Consider the following 14,778-nt stretch of genomic DNA (forward strand, 5'->3'; position numbering starts at 1 on the left):
TCTGGGAAAGTCGCTGAAAAATGTGCCGTGCAGGGTGTTCACCGCTCCTGACTGCTGGACTGTCCTGAATGTCAAAAGCATGTCTCTCAGCTCTGAGGTGCCAGTGATGATGATGACGACGATGGCGGCCGCTGCGGGGATATCACTCATGGGTACTGCTTCATGGTTCCTGATCGGTCACGCAGTTTGGGTCATCGGAGAAGAGATGTAAGATGGTGTGACCAGTGTGATTAGGAACAGGTGGAAGGTGGAAAGGACTGGGTTTCAGTTCTCACAAGCATGAAACATTCTCTGCCGTTAATACAAAGATGGAGACAGATGCAGAGGTGGCGGAATGAAAAGCTTAATGTAGATTGGGGATGAAAGAACTGAGGAGGTACAAGGTGAAAGAGAAAGCTAGCATCTGCAGCCAGTTACCCTAGGAAACAGGGGAAAACAGCTAGCCTAGCTCCATCCAAAGCTAATAAAATCCTCTTAAATAGCACTTCTTAATATAACTAATTGACATTAATCAGTTAATCAGTCACCTAATCAACTATTTCCTGGATGGGTGTGGTGACGTCACTTATGGCAACTGATTGACTGCCTACTACAGGTCCACGATCATGATTGTCCGTCCATAGTTCTGGCCGCTGTTTTTCTTTGTTTTCAAATTGAATATCTTTAGGTTTAGGGTTGTTAGTTGAGCCTAACGAGGCAAATTGATTATTGATTCATCAGAAAAATAATCAACTCATTACCAGGAAGAATACCATCATATATACAGTATCATGCCCCGTGTGTAAGTGACACTTGGAACAAGTTCATGTACAAACGGGGTCTACAAAGCCATACTATACCACACCATAAGCCTCCCCCGCCCCAGCACCTGGTGTCAATAAACTGAGGATTAACAGTGGGGTCCCTGCTCTGGAACGCCACCAAAGCCACTCGCAGTTAAGAGGCCATGGTGGTCACAGGAATGCTTTTCATTCTCATCCAGGGAGAATGATGGTGATACATACAATGATATGTGATAGCGGCCTGTTCTCGCCTCTTTCTCCCTCCTTTCATCTCCTCTTTCTTTATCCATATCCTATCTTCCTTTCTTCCCTCTCTCCAATTTCCTCTCCTCCTCTCCGCTCCCTTCCTCAGATGCTACACCACATCTGTCGAGGAGAGACGAAACATTTTCCAGATGACATTCAACTGGCAGGTTGTCCCGTACTCTCATCTCTCTCACACTCCATACTTGTCTCGCCACGTCAGGGACTAAGGAAGAAGTCTATCTTTATCCGTCCTCAACTTCTGTCTTTCTTTTCTCTCCATCTGCCTGTCAGAAAACATCCTGCTCCCATTACCCAAGACCCTCTTCTTTATTTCATCCATTCATCATTTCTTTCCGACTGCATGTGGCTGTCAGTTCTCCTGTCTGTTTTTCACAGGCATGACCCACATTTTAAAATGGGATGGCATGTTGTTGAGTGTGACATGCAAACACATCAGTCAGAACTGAGCTCAGAGGGAAACACAGCTGGAGCATGTTACAACTGTTGATTCAGCTCCATAAACTGTGTCGACCCAATAATAAAATTATAGTGTGATAAAATAAATATGTCATATCATGTGACCCAATAAGGATATGACTGTAATAGCTGCTCTTAGATGTCAACATGTTTTAACATTTAAATGTGATACTGAGGGTTTTTCTTTTTAAAAAATAACACTATCAAATGAGCTGAGATCTAATAACAATAAACAAATGACCAGTGGTGTCAGGTAGCACTCATTTCTGCCTCACACTGGCGCTATGTTTCCCTTATCTAAGTCCACATTTCCATTTAACTCTGTTTGTCTATTTTAAGGGGCAGGTCTGTACTTCCCCTTGCTCTCTTTCAAATTCAGCTGTGCATATTTGGGTTTCTATGACCTCTGTAAATTAACATAGTCCTCTTGGAAAAGGGGCTCAGTTGTGATTTTGGTTTAGTGGCCACAGCTGGTATTGCAGGTCACATGATTCCGACCTCAGGCCGACAGAGGTGAGAAGCCAAACACTGTACAGGAGGCTTATAATTAACTTATTACTAGCACTCAAAAGTTGTAGTTATTTACATACTGTGTGCTGTTAGCTGGCTTGCTAACATTAGCCACTGGTACATTTGCATCTAAGAGTAACCTTGTTCAGCTTTGAAGGGGTGTGTGAGCTGTGTCCAGGCACCATGGCTGATTTTAAGTTAGCTTAGATGGTCACTAAATATCTAGTAAAGGTACACTGCCTGCTTGTTCTCTGTCTATGCCTTAGATTTAGAGTTATTCAAAGGCATCCTTGATGGAGCTGAGGTGCATAAGTAAAGACAAAACAAAAAACAAAAACAAAAACAATTCAATTCAATTATGTGTCAGTTATGTCAATTATGTATTAAGGACGCGGTCTTTAAAATGCTACATCCTACAAATAACTGTAAAATGTAAGATTTGGAGATTAGTTAGAAAATCTATACATTTGTGGACTAAAGCCTTTCTTTGCAGACAAGCTGACGAAGAGGGTGCACTAAATGTTTCCTGCCCAGCTGAAAAGGTCCAGCTGTGCATCAGCACACACAGCTTGGTCTTACATCGACCATAGTTTTGTCTGGCAGATTGTTTTCATAGAAATTTGAATGGGGCGATGAAGTCTCTGGGAGGAGGCCTTTAAAAGCAGCAAAGATTTTTAATCACCTTTAATAGGAGGGGAGTCTGACATGGGCAGAGAAAGTCCAGCCATGCGGGTCTTTAATGGAGAGCTCTGGGAGAGTTCATTGTCTCCCATCAAGATACGATCTGTGAGAACCTCCCTGTGACATTAGTCGGCTGGTTCCAGAGATAACCCTTCACAGTGACCTCTGAATGTTCTTTTAACATTACCCACACACAAGTTTTCAATGTCCGTGTGTGTGTGTGTGTGTGTGTGTGTGTGCAGCGTTTGGGTCCGGAATAAGCAAAATGTCTTCCTGCCTTGCCCATGGACTACTAATTTGCTTTGCCACGTGTTTTGGAGAATCACGATTGCTGCCTGGAGTACGTTCAGTAGCGAATCCAATATGAACATTATGTGTTGCAGCTATCAGTTTACAGATACATTTTACATAAGTGGCTCCTAATATGTCCTTTTAATGCAGATGTATTGGAATGATAGGGGATGATTGACAGCCACAGTAATAATCAGTGGAAGGATATTATTTTAGAGTTTTACATGACTTCAGTTTATGTTTACTCAGGGTGATGAATTCCCTGAGAGCTAACTGCAGTGTTCACTATGTTTCCCCTCTAATGTAAATATGTTAACAACATAATATTCTTTACTTCCTAGTTGTATATTTAAATACGTTTTCATATACAGTATTAACAGTCTAGGCTTTAAAACGTATTTTCTCAGTTGCTTCTCACTGCTCTTCACGCTCGTTGGAGGTAGGCGGGGCTCAGTTGGAAAGCACCAATCAGGATTTAGCAACACTTAAATCCAAATCTTATGAAACAATGATTTGAGGGGGCTTTAAAGTACAATGCTTTGGTAAAATCTTAAAGTAGACCTACTTTATTTAAGTTATTCCATTTTATGAGACTTCAAAATATAATTTACATACACATAATTCATGATTTTAGGATATTGCAAGAGAAGAGATCATGCCTAAGATAAATGCCTTTGCTTCTGACTGACTTCAATAGTAATTCAACAGGGAGGGCTGCAGAATTTCCAACATTAAATCACCTCCTACACTACTGATTGTACATAAGGTAAGACTCAAGCAAACCAAACTGAGCAGTAAGTGTTCTTGTGCATTTGTATCTGTGTGTGTGTGTGTGTGTGTGTGTGCACGCGCGCGTAATCTTTAATCCATACAGACAGACAGCCACGAGCCTCTCATCTGATTCAGCTTGACTTCGTGACTTTCCCCTCCGCCATTGTTACCCTATTTATGTCTCTCTCTCCAATTAGACATCTGGAGATGATCTGCGCTCAGCGTGCTCGTGCGCCTTTATGTGTGTCTGTCAACATGCTGACACTGGAATTTTCAGCGAGGGCAGACAGGGTTGAAAAGTGGGATGCTGGTAAGAGAACGACAGAGAGAGAGAGAGAGAGAGAGAGCGAGCTTTACATCTCTAGCGGTTCCATGATGAGTCAGGTTGGTTACGTTGGTCTCGTTTGAAGGGAACGATGAAAGATGGTTACATGACTTTGATAGTTAGTGGTCAACTGACGGTGATTTACGCCACCATTTCCCATAATAGCCTCCTTTTCTTGTGTGTGTGTATGTGTGTGTACACTTCCTTAATCACACGCATATGAATTCTTTCCCTTTTTCATTGCGTTAGCGTGTGGCAATGTCAGCTCCTGGTGCCAAACCGGCGTTCTCGCAACATTACATTGGGATTGTGTAAGCGCTGCTGCAGCGGCGAGGGCCAGAGGACGAGGTCAGCGGCTGCAGCTGTTCGCATGTCCTCATCCTGGAAGCAACCATGACTTCACCGCGAGTGCCGGTTCCGCCTCGCTTCAAGAATGAACTCCGCAGTTCGCAGTTTAACACTCAGCAGTCTTCAGAGATCCACTGAAATGTTTCACGTTGCGGTGTTTTTGTCCTTTATTATGGGCGCTTTTGAATGCTGTTTCTCTGGCATGGCGCTGGCTTGGACTTAATGGTCTGTTGAGTAATCTAAATTGTGTCAATGATCTGGAGCACTTGTTGGTCTTCCTCTGCCAAATGGGTGGATCTTGTCCTCCACACATATCAAACTGTCTTTGAAATATTATTGAAATCTTTCTGCACCGGTAGTCTAACTGGACTCTGGTCTGAACGCCTCTCGCAGTTGCATTACATCAATGTCAGCTATGTCCTCTCAAGCCCAGCGTATCATTCAGGACACACTCTTTTTTCACCCCCACCATAACCTCTCATTCCTCCCCCTCTCCCCGGACTCACAGTGATACTGTCCAGAGGCTGTGCTCTGTTTTTCCTCACCTCCCCTTTAATGGCTTCTGATGCTCCCCAGCTTCCAGGATCGTGTTCCCACCCCGTTAATACCCCCCGGACGAATGGCAGAATTAACGAAAAACACGCCCGTTTGGATTCCTTCTTGGACGACCGCCCCGAATTGTAATGCTGAAACATTCTAGCTCAATTAAGCATGGTAGATTTTTCCCTTGTGTCACCGCCGTCAGCCTTGAAAACTGAAAAAAAAAAAAGAAAACACAATGGCTGCTTTCCCTCGCGTGGCTCATCCTATCAGCTCACTGGCCTCCTGTCCATCAGTGTGCCAGCCCTGGACTCTGACTGTTTACTTTGTGTTGTGTTATGGACTTGGCTTCTCTGCTTGAAAGAACGTTACTGGACTTGCAGGTCAAAAGTCGATTCTGCTGTAGACCTTTGTCATCTGTGAGGGTCTGGGTGTATTTATTCAAGCATTCTTTGCATTTTCAAGGGGTAAAAACATGATGCTGATTCAGAAAAAACCCCTGTGGTCAACACAGAGGTTGATACTAAGACATCCAGATTGTGGACTGAGTTGTTTCTGTTTTCTTGTGGCCAGCTGGTGGTGAGGATGTGTGCCTCGTTTATGATGTCGTGCCGCGGTCACTGGCATGTGTAGACGGGCGTGCAGGGTCAGCGTCTGTTGGCCTGATTTAGCGGAGAAAAAAAGAGCACTTCCTGTTGTTGTGTGTCTGGGTCTCACGGTCAGCGACCTTGGGGTCAAAGGTCGGCTTCCTGCGAGAGCCCTGTCTGGCTGGAGTTACAGTACGGTACACCGTGGAGGGTGCGGTTTAGTGAGAACGCTTGAAACAACTACTTAAAGAGAGAGTTCTCTCTGTTGCATCCGTCAACACACTCTCAAAGCGTGCGTGTGTGTCTGACAGAGATTGATGACAGGAAGTTGCTACTGCCGTCGGCGAACTGTGTCACCCGCCCCCCTGCGAAAACGGCCTGGTGCACTCTGACACACTGACACACTGACAGACTAACACACTCACACACAAAACCCCACCAACCCACAAGCACCATGCACGCTCTGTTCACAGATAAATCATTGTGTGCGGCCCAAAAAGGACAGTGAGCTTTTGGAGAAGTAGGTCAATGCCCGCGGGGCAGCGATCAGCGATCAGCCTTCCAATATAGCACCAGAATTACCAGAACAGCCAGAACATCCGATTTGATGGGTGCGCATTTAAAGGAAAAACTCCAATCCAAAACTGTAATCAAACAGGAAATCACAGGTTTAGGGAACAACATATATGAACTCAAACACACACTCGATGTCTGCCTCAGCCCGTGCCACACAGGACTACAAAAGCACACACACAGTGACCCAGACATGCAGCCACTATCTCATTACATACACCACAAACCAAACATCAGAGAGGGAAGATGGTTCATGTCAGCAGGATGTTTAACATCAACAATAACAACCACTGTGTATATGTGCAGGTCAGGTGGTGCACTCTGCACGTCTTTATCAGCTCTCTAGCAACTACGGTGTCTTTTTGTGCTCGGTAAATACAGTGCTTGTATTGTTTCCTGTGAATCCGTTTTTAATTTGAATCCTGGGTGGGAAAATTTTCCAAAGTGAGACAAGTTTTGATGAAACAGACACAAGATATTTTACCTGAAGGAGCCTGAAACCAAAACAGTGACTCCTGAATGAAGGCATGTGTATATGTGTGTGTATAAATAAATCATACACACAGTATATGAGCATGTATTTTTTTTTGAAAGCTGAAAAAGCACCCTGTGTTTACAGTGTCTGGTGCACAGTTAAGTTCAACAACACATGCTTGGTCCGAGAGCTTAAAAACCATACAGTACGTCCACACACACACACACACACACACACACACACACACACAGTCTGCAGGTGGAAAAACTGAGAATTCACCACATGCTGTTGAATCTTAACTATTTAAATGCCAGGAAAAAAGGGAATGTTATGGAATCTGTCATCCATCATGGACTCAGATCCATCATCTGAAGTGATACACTGTGAAGTAGAGAGAAATGCTTTAACACAGCAGGAGTCTGTACCACTTCTGCTTCAGATCTTGACGCTCCACAGGAGGTGGGTATAATTTCTCTAAGGATTACGGTATCTGCTTAATGATGTTTAAAATCACCCCGATACTGATTTACTGTGTTGTTCCTTTTCTCCCATTATCTTTCCCTTTTCTTGGCCTGTCTGCTTGTCTTCCTCTCCTCCTCCTTTCTCCCCCCATTTTTTAAGCTTTTGTGGAGTAAAGTGCACTCACTTTCCCCTCTCCTCCCTCTGATCTGCTTTCACAGAGATCGTATGAATGTTGTGAGGCTGGAATGTGTTTTTGTGACCCATATTCCTAAGCAGAACATCCGTGTAAGACGAACGAAGAGGGGGCAAAAGCTGCTGACTTCCCCACGTACCGCACAGCGTGTGCTCACACTCTTTCCAAAACTCTCCTCTCCTACTCTTCCCTTCCTCTCCCTCTACCTCTATCCTCTTGACCTGCACTTTTCCGCCGTCATACTCCCGTCAATATTCCCGTGCAGCAGGAAATCTAATCAAGCAGGGAGTGTCCTGGCAGACTGTTAGAGGGTGAGAGGTTAGTTGTGACTGGCACTTCACAGGAATGAAAGTGTTTAGAGTGGAATGGTGTGGATGTGAATGTGTGTGTACAGTATAGTGGACGCTTTGTTTCACTTGATAAGCAAAGTCGAATGACCACAAGAGATCTTTCCCAGCAATGTCCTGCCTCAAGACTCCTATTGTTAGGAGCTGGAAAATTTTGTGTGTGTTAAAGGAGCATTCTGCTGTTAATCCAGTTTGGGTTGAATTTTTCTGGTTTTTCTCATCATTTACATTGTTTACTATTGCATTTTACCAACTAAACATCACTGCTCAGGTCTGGGGATGAAGCGAGTCCAGTGAGAAAATGAATCCAGTGATTTCATGTGGGTATTTCTCAGTTTGCGCTTGTACAAAGAAGATAGAAAGAATGGGAATTTACCAGACTAGGAGGATCTAATGGAAAAATGCAATCAAGCTGCATTATGGGAAAAGTAGGATTCATTATTTTTTGGACTTTAACACATGCAAGGGACTAAAAGTCAGCATATCTCAGCTTCTGCTGCTTCGAAATCCGTCTCTGAATCACTGGAGTATCTCTTTAGCAAGACACAAAGGATGGGAACAGCTGCTATAGGATCACTTGAATGCTTATGTTCTGCTGCACTAGTTCTGGTAGTTGAGATAAGGTCACATGTGTCTCATACATGTGTATATTTATGATATAGTTTGTCTCTATCTGTGTCCATCTTGTACATGTTTTTCTAATGAATGTTCTGTCTTTGGTCTGTTCTCCCCCCTATTCAGGCCCTGACAGAGATTCCTCCCTGTCTGTCAGCAAAGCCCCATTAATTCCTACAACTTACTCCTACACACACACTATCTCTCTCTCTCTCTCACATACACACACACACACACACACACACAAAACTACTCTGTCAGCACCTTTGATTAAGGCTTACATGTTTGGGAGCGGACATAGATTTAAAATTCCTAGAAGTACATCCAACCCAAACATGAACTTCCAACAGATCTTTCCTGATAAACATGCCACAAAGTGAATGGGAAACATTGTTCCATCCTGGTTATAATGATGTCAGTGAAACACTTAAATGACAGTGGTGGGCTGAGATTATAATCCCTATGGCAATTTCACTTCAACTGCACAATGCAATCAATTGTAGTGTATGTAAAACACAGTCTTTAACCAAAACCTCAAGAGCAGCTGCTTCCACCTTCCTCTGTTGATGATCGTATCCAGTCTATGTCTCTTGGTTCTACGTTCAGTGTGATCCTTCCGGCCAGTGCCGATCAAAACAAAGAGCTGAGCCAGGCAGACAGTCAGTGAGGTCAGTCCACACAGTGTGAAAAGCTGCATCCAGAAACCGTATATCTGCCCCAAACGGTAGTCACTACACCAGAGAGTTAAGTTGTTTGCATTGAGTGATGGAAAATATAGAGGGAATAATACAAGAGGAAGACAGGAAAAGAAAAAAGATACACAGACATGTTTCCACTGGCTGTACCCTCTGCCTCTGATCTGTTCTCCAGACATGGAAGACAGACAAATGAAAAGACATAAACAGAGATGGAGAACAAAAAAGTGAGACTGGAGGGAGATAGAGGTCCCCTAACTGAAATCTAAGATCATTTCTGGTTCTGGATCAGTTGTAACAGATGTGTTTTACATAGTTTTACACAGTTTTAGTAGTATTGGTTCATGCAGCTAGTTTTGAATTTATTTGCCCATAATTTGAGATTTCTGTTTTAAATTCTGTCAATTCAAGAGATAATCCCTATGCAAAAATCTAAAGCTAGACTACATGAATTTTACTGCGGTCACAAGTGGTATTACAGGATAACACCACTTTGAATTTACCTTTCTTTTTTTTTTCTTTAATAAAGATTCTCTTGAATTAGTTGTTTTAAAGATGCTTTATGCATCAAGGAGGGATAATCAATAAAGTCTACAAAACTACTCATAATGTCAGTTAGTCAATATGTAGCTAAAGTTTGCTAATATTAGCCAAAATAAGCTACTGGTCATACCAGACCACATAAATCTGCAGCAGCAAACCCCTGCCTGTATATCTTCAATAAATTATTATTCCAGTATCTATTAATTCAACTTTAAATTTGAAAAATAAATATTGTGCTAGTTCTTCTAAAAGTTACATGGTCGCGCTTTAAATATTCAAAGTAAAATATAATTTTAAAGAGCTCGAGACAAAAAGTCAACACAGACATGTAAACAGAGACAATCACACAGAGAAGGATTTGCTTTTGCTTTTGTTTTGTTTCTCATTTTTTTAAAGGTAAATCCCAAACAAGACAGTGTTTTTCCATGAAGCCAGTTCAAACACACAACCAGGTATTTTAGGTGCTGTTGCTCATCGCTGCTCTGACTCACAGCACCAGCAACCTTTTCACTAACAGGTGGCCTCTCTGACCTTCTCCTTGATGGGAAAACCAACATCAATATGCACAAAAATGCAGCGCACATAAGAACAGGTCTACTGACACATTTACACACACATACAGTTTATATACCATGGCCACGGCTGGCACCAGCCAATCTCACTGTGTGTGTGTGTGTGTGTGTGTGTGTGTGTGTGTGTGTGGGGAAACACCAGACTAATCCTGTGGGACGACCTGTCTGTCTCAATGTGTAACATGAGTGATGTCAGACTATTACTCTATTCCCACTAAAGGCTGGGAAAAGTGTGTGTCCAAGTCCAAAATGTGTGTTTTCATGTCTGTTGGTGTGTGTGTGTGGTGTGGGATTTGAGAATACCTCTCATCAGTCCGTCTGCTGGCTGCAGGGAAACGACCCTTCACAGTTGGGACGTTTAAAGACACAACAAAGCTTTAAACTGAGAACTTGCTGACGGTGCTTTCAGCCTGTTTGCTTCAGTGTGTGAAAGTAAGTTTGTCTGTGGGTTTTTATCTACTCGTGTGAATGTGAATCCTGCTGTCTACTGTATTTTATTCCTAATTGTTGGGCGGGATTACTGTTACAGCTTTCTCTAGTCTGGAAAGTTTTATTATTTGATTGACAGCCACAGTATTAATCAGTGAAAGGGTTATTATTTTAGAGTTTTAAGTGACTCCAATTAAACTTTTTACACTCCTTGCTCAGTGTGATGGACTCCCAGGAGGCCAGGAGTGAGCTAAGAGCTAACTTCAGTCTAGTTGAAGGTAGTTTGGGGGATTCCATGGGAGTAGCTGGCTTTGTATCCCGCCTGCTGCAGCTGCTCTCTTACTTAACTCTGTTCGTCCTCCCTGCGGACATGCAAACCAGGTCTCTCCCTGCTCTTTGGCTCAGTTCGTCTCAACTTGTAATATCGCCTTCGCATTTGTAATTTATACTTTTCATTTAGCACTAACCTTGTCAAATAAAAGCCAAATAAATATGTTTAGTATATTTCTCTCTGTTCTCTATCTCTGTCTTCTCTGCTGCTGCTGTTTTCATTCTTTCCCTCTTTATTTCAGTCTCCATTGCTTCCGACATATTTCGACTCCAAACCACTAAGCCATATGTCTGTTCTGCTGGGAGCTGAGCTGCAAATCCCCATCGAAGTGGGTGAGTCGAGATTCCGACCTCACGCTTTCCAACTTTCCCAGAGCACACTGAACTGTACTGTTTTTTCCTTTCTGGCAGCGGTGCATATAAACATCCCTAAAGGTTATTGTTATATATACATTATGTGCACATGTTGTTTATTTTGTATGTCTGGATCGGAGACAAGGTTGTGACATGGTTTTTAGCTGTAATTTCTTAAACATATGACTATAAACTGAGCTTAAATTGGCAATCTAACAGTGCACGGATTGAATTTCCAGCCTTTTCCCTCTTTCCATGCGCGCCTCCGTTGGATAGCCAGGACAGGAGCAGGGGTCTCTGTCCGAGGCACCGCGCCAGCAGCTGGATAAACACCACATCACAGCCGTGCTCTGTGGGGTGAGAGTAGGAGTGATCCTGCTTTTGATTGATGGCTCCTCTGTTAGTGGATCCCTTAATCAGCACGCGGCTGACTCACTCGCCTGCGTAGGACTGACTGTCAGTGTCTTCATTAGCTGCACCCACACTGCTGAAAAAAGTGCAAACTGCACATCAACGTTTTTGAATAAATGACTCAAATGTGTTGTGATTTGGATACTAAGTTTGTGGCAGAATGATGTTGGTGCAGTTTAAGTTCAGCTGGCTTTGAGGTGACATGAAGTGAAGTATAGAAGAAAAAGTCTAAATTAAGTTGGAGAAGCTGTAGTCCAAGCATCACATTATCACTCTTAGACACAGCAAAGCAAGTGACCTCAGACACTCAGGGGTCCAAAAGTAGAAGGTCCCATGTTTACTGTGTGGACATTAGTTTGTGGTGAATGTAGTGACTGTAATTTGTGAATATGCATACGTGAAGCACAGGCCTCTGCATTCTGACATCACTTCTTTTCTACTGCTGTTGTGTCCAGTCAGCCCTCAGTCCAACATGAGAGGATGAAGAAGCAGCACTGCCCAGAGGACGTATTCCAACCTCTTGTTTTGTAAACTAACAATGGCTGAAGCTCTTGGTAAATTAAACGTTGGCTATGTAGCAATAGCAAAAACGTACATAAAGCACCTTTAAGGTGCACTACATCCTGCACGGATACTGAGCTGGAAGTAAATCATTAGGCGCCAAAACACTGAAAAACAGATCAAGGTCAAGAAACTATGCAGTGAAGTAGATTAACTGGTAGGAAAATGGCTGGAAATGGTGACACAAAGATGATCAAGCAGAGGACTGTTATGAGTGGGCAGGTATGTGTACTAGCAGAGACAGGTGTGGTGGCAGATGGTGATCAGGTGGTGACTGCAGCAGGAACACACTGAGGGCACTTGGTGGGCAGATGGTGGAATGACAAGAGCTTAATATTGTTCTGATATCTGTTCCCTGAAAGGCTGGTGTACCATTAGAAATTGAACTATAGCAAAAAAAACTAAAATGATTCCCAGTCCTTATTGTTTCAGTTGGCATTACGCATAGGTGGCACCTATCCCTCGATAAACAGGAATTTATTTAAAAGCAGGAAAAAGATGGCTGAAGTTCATCAGGATAATTCCACCGACAGCAATAAACTTTGTGGAAATACCTCCAGAGAAGCCAGCCCTCCCCGTCCAGCGTTAAGTTAACCTGGGACGCATATGGCATCTTCCTACTGAGCCCAGCCCCATTCTAAACTACACAAATCTCCACATTAAAAACCACCTATTTGGCTTTACGTGAATCGCTTCACTGTTACTGTTTTTTTTTCCTCCCAGAGCCGGCTCGTCCTTTGCCCTCCCTGAAAGGTTGTGAAATATTTCCTAAAGGGTGTAAATTCACTCGTCATTACACAAGTTTCCACAGCCTGACCTAAACCATTTGTTTGAGCAGATGCTTTCTTCTGGTAGGGTAAAAAAGGAGTCAAAACGAATGAATGAAATGTTATCCTATTTTTTTGATCTTCATTCGGAGTCAGACGCCAGTGTCTATATTTATACAAAAAACTTCACCTCTTTCACCTGTCTACGAGGCAGACATCCTCCTGAGGTGTGAAAGTTGTCTCAACCTCTTAACTAGCAAAGCTGTATCCTTGAATTTCAGCAACATTCACAGGGACGCAATCTGCTACAGACCACCAAGGTAAAGAGTTCAAATTCAGTTAACCAAGGTTGAAATTTGGCTTGTGGCTCTGCTTCGTCTGATGAGCATTTTCAGCTAATTTTTACAACGTGTTTACAACAGGACTCCCGTGGAATCCAGTGTTCTTCTGGGTTTGTCAGCGGCAGCAGAGGAATGCGATGTTTTTAAGATGCTCTGTGAGCCAGAGGCTGCCGTATTTGACAGCTAGCTCCCCGCTGTATCGCATGTGTGTGTGAATATGTGGTTGATGCTGGCATTCGCGAAACCTCGTACTGCTCTGTCTCTCTCTCTCTCTCTCTCACACACACACACACACACAAACATACATGCTGAAGGCGCCGCCTGCACCCACACGCGCTAATATGCAGTTTCCATTCTCTCACCCTGGTATTACTGGGAGTTAGCCGGCAAACAGCAGGACCTCGGAACGAGCGAGGTAGGCTCTGCACATTATGGCAAGAAAAAGAGAAGGAGAAGTGTGTTACAAGTTGAGATAACGGGCACCAACCACCATTTCCCATCCCATTACACATGCACTTAGCAACTCCATACACTGTTTATAGGAAGTAGAACTAATCTCTAGATATTTCCTTATTGCACTCACATGTCTGAGTATATGTTACACACATACATACAGTACAGTATTTAGCAGGCATGTAGAGATTTCCTGACATGAAACACTGGGTGGGTGTGGGGGTGGTTTGCCGCCCCTGCCCACAGAGTCTCTGGTGCCCATGATCCTCTTAAGCCACATCCTGTGAGACAGGACATCCACTCTGCACAGGAAATGACCCTGATTGATTGTTCCCCGTTAACAGAGAGCGAAGCAGTCGGGGCGAGCCGGAGGAAGTGGCGGGTGAAAACGAGGCAGTTTGCACAATGGGTGTTAGTGTGTGAGGTGTGCGCTGTGCATTACTCACGAGAACGCTGGCATTAATGCGAGTGAGAAGCCGTCTGTGCATGTGTAGCTCTACTGTAGCTTTTGTACTGTTGGTTAGTGAGCAGAATGGCTCAGAAACCACTTAAATGTAAGTGAGGTTTGGTTTGGCCATTTATAAAGCAGCTTTTGTTTGGTAGTCACTAGATTTACAGCATTTTACGACCTTAAGCTGAGCTCCCTGTAAAAAATGAAGCTTCTCATCAGACGTTAAGTGAAGAGAAAATAACAAAATTGGTGGTGTTAATAACTAGTAGTTGAAAGTTCTTGTTTTTCCCCTAATATTTTCCCTTGTTGGGCTCAGGAGTGACCAGAACCACTCTGAGAACTGAAAATGATACCGCAGTGACTAATGACTGAAATTCGCAAATGTGAGTGCATGTGTGTGTGTAAGGGTGTGTAATCTAATCTGGTCTAATGGGCAGCCTCCCACAGGACAAAGCCAAAACCAGCAGGTGCGTAAAACAGAAAAACTGAAATGTTTATCCCATTAGACCCTGATGGCTGAGCGACTTTGAATCCACAGAGGAAGCAATTAATGATAAAAAATAGAAGGATATGGTTACACTATTGTTCTCTTGATTCTCAGCTAGCTCTCCAAGTGCTTTTTCCTACAGCTAGATGCAAAAGATTTCC

Source organism: Lates calcarifer, linkage group LG7_2 (assembly GCF_001640805.2).
Source record: "Lates calcarifer isolate ASB-BC8 linkage group LG7_2, TLL_Latcal_v3, whole genome shotgun sequence".
Lineage (NCBI taxonomy): Eukaryota > Metazoa > Chordata > Actinopteri > Centropomidae > Lates > Lates calcarifer.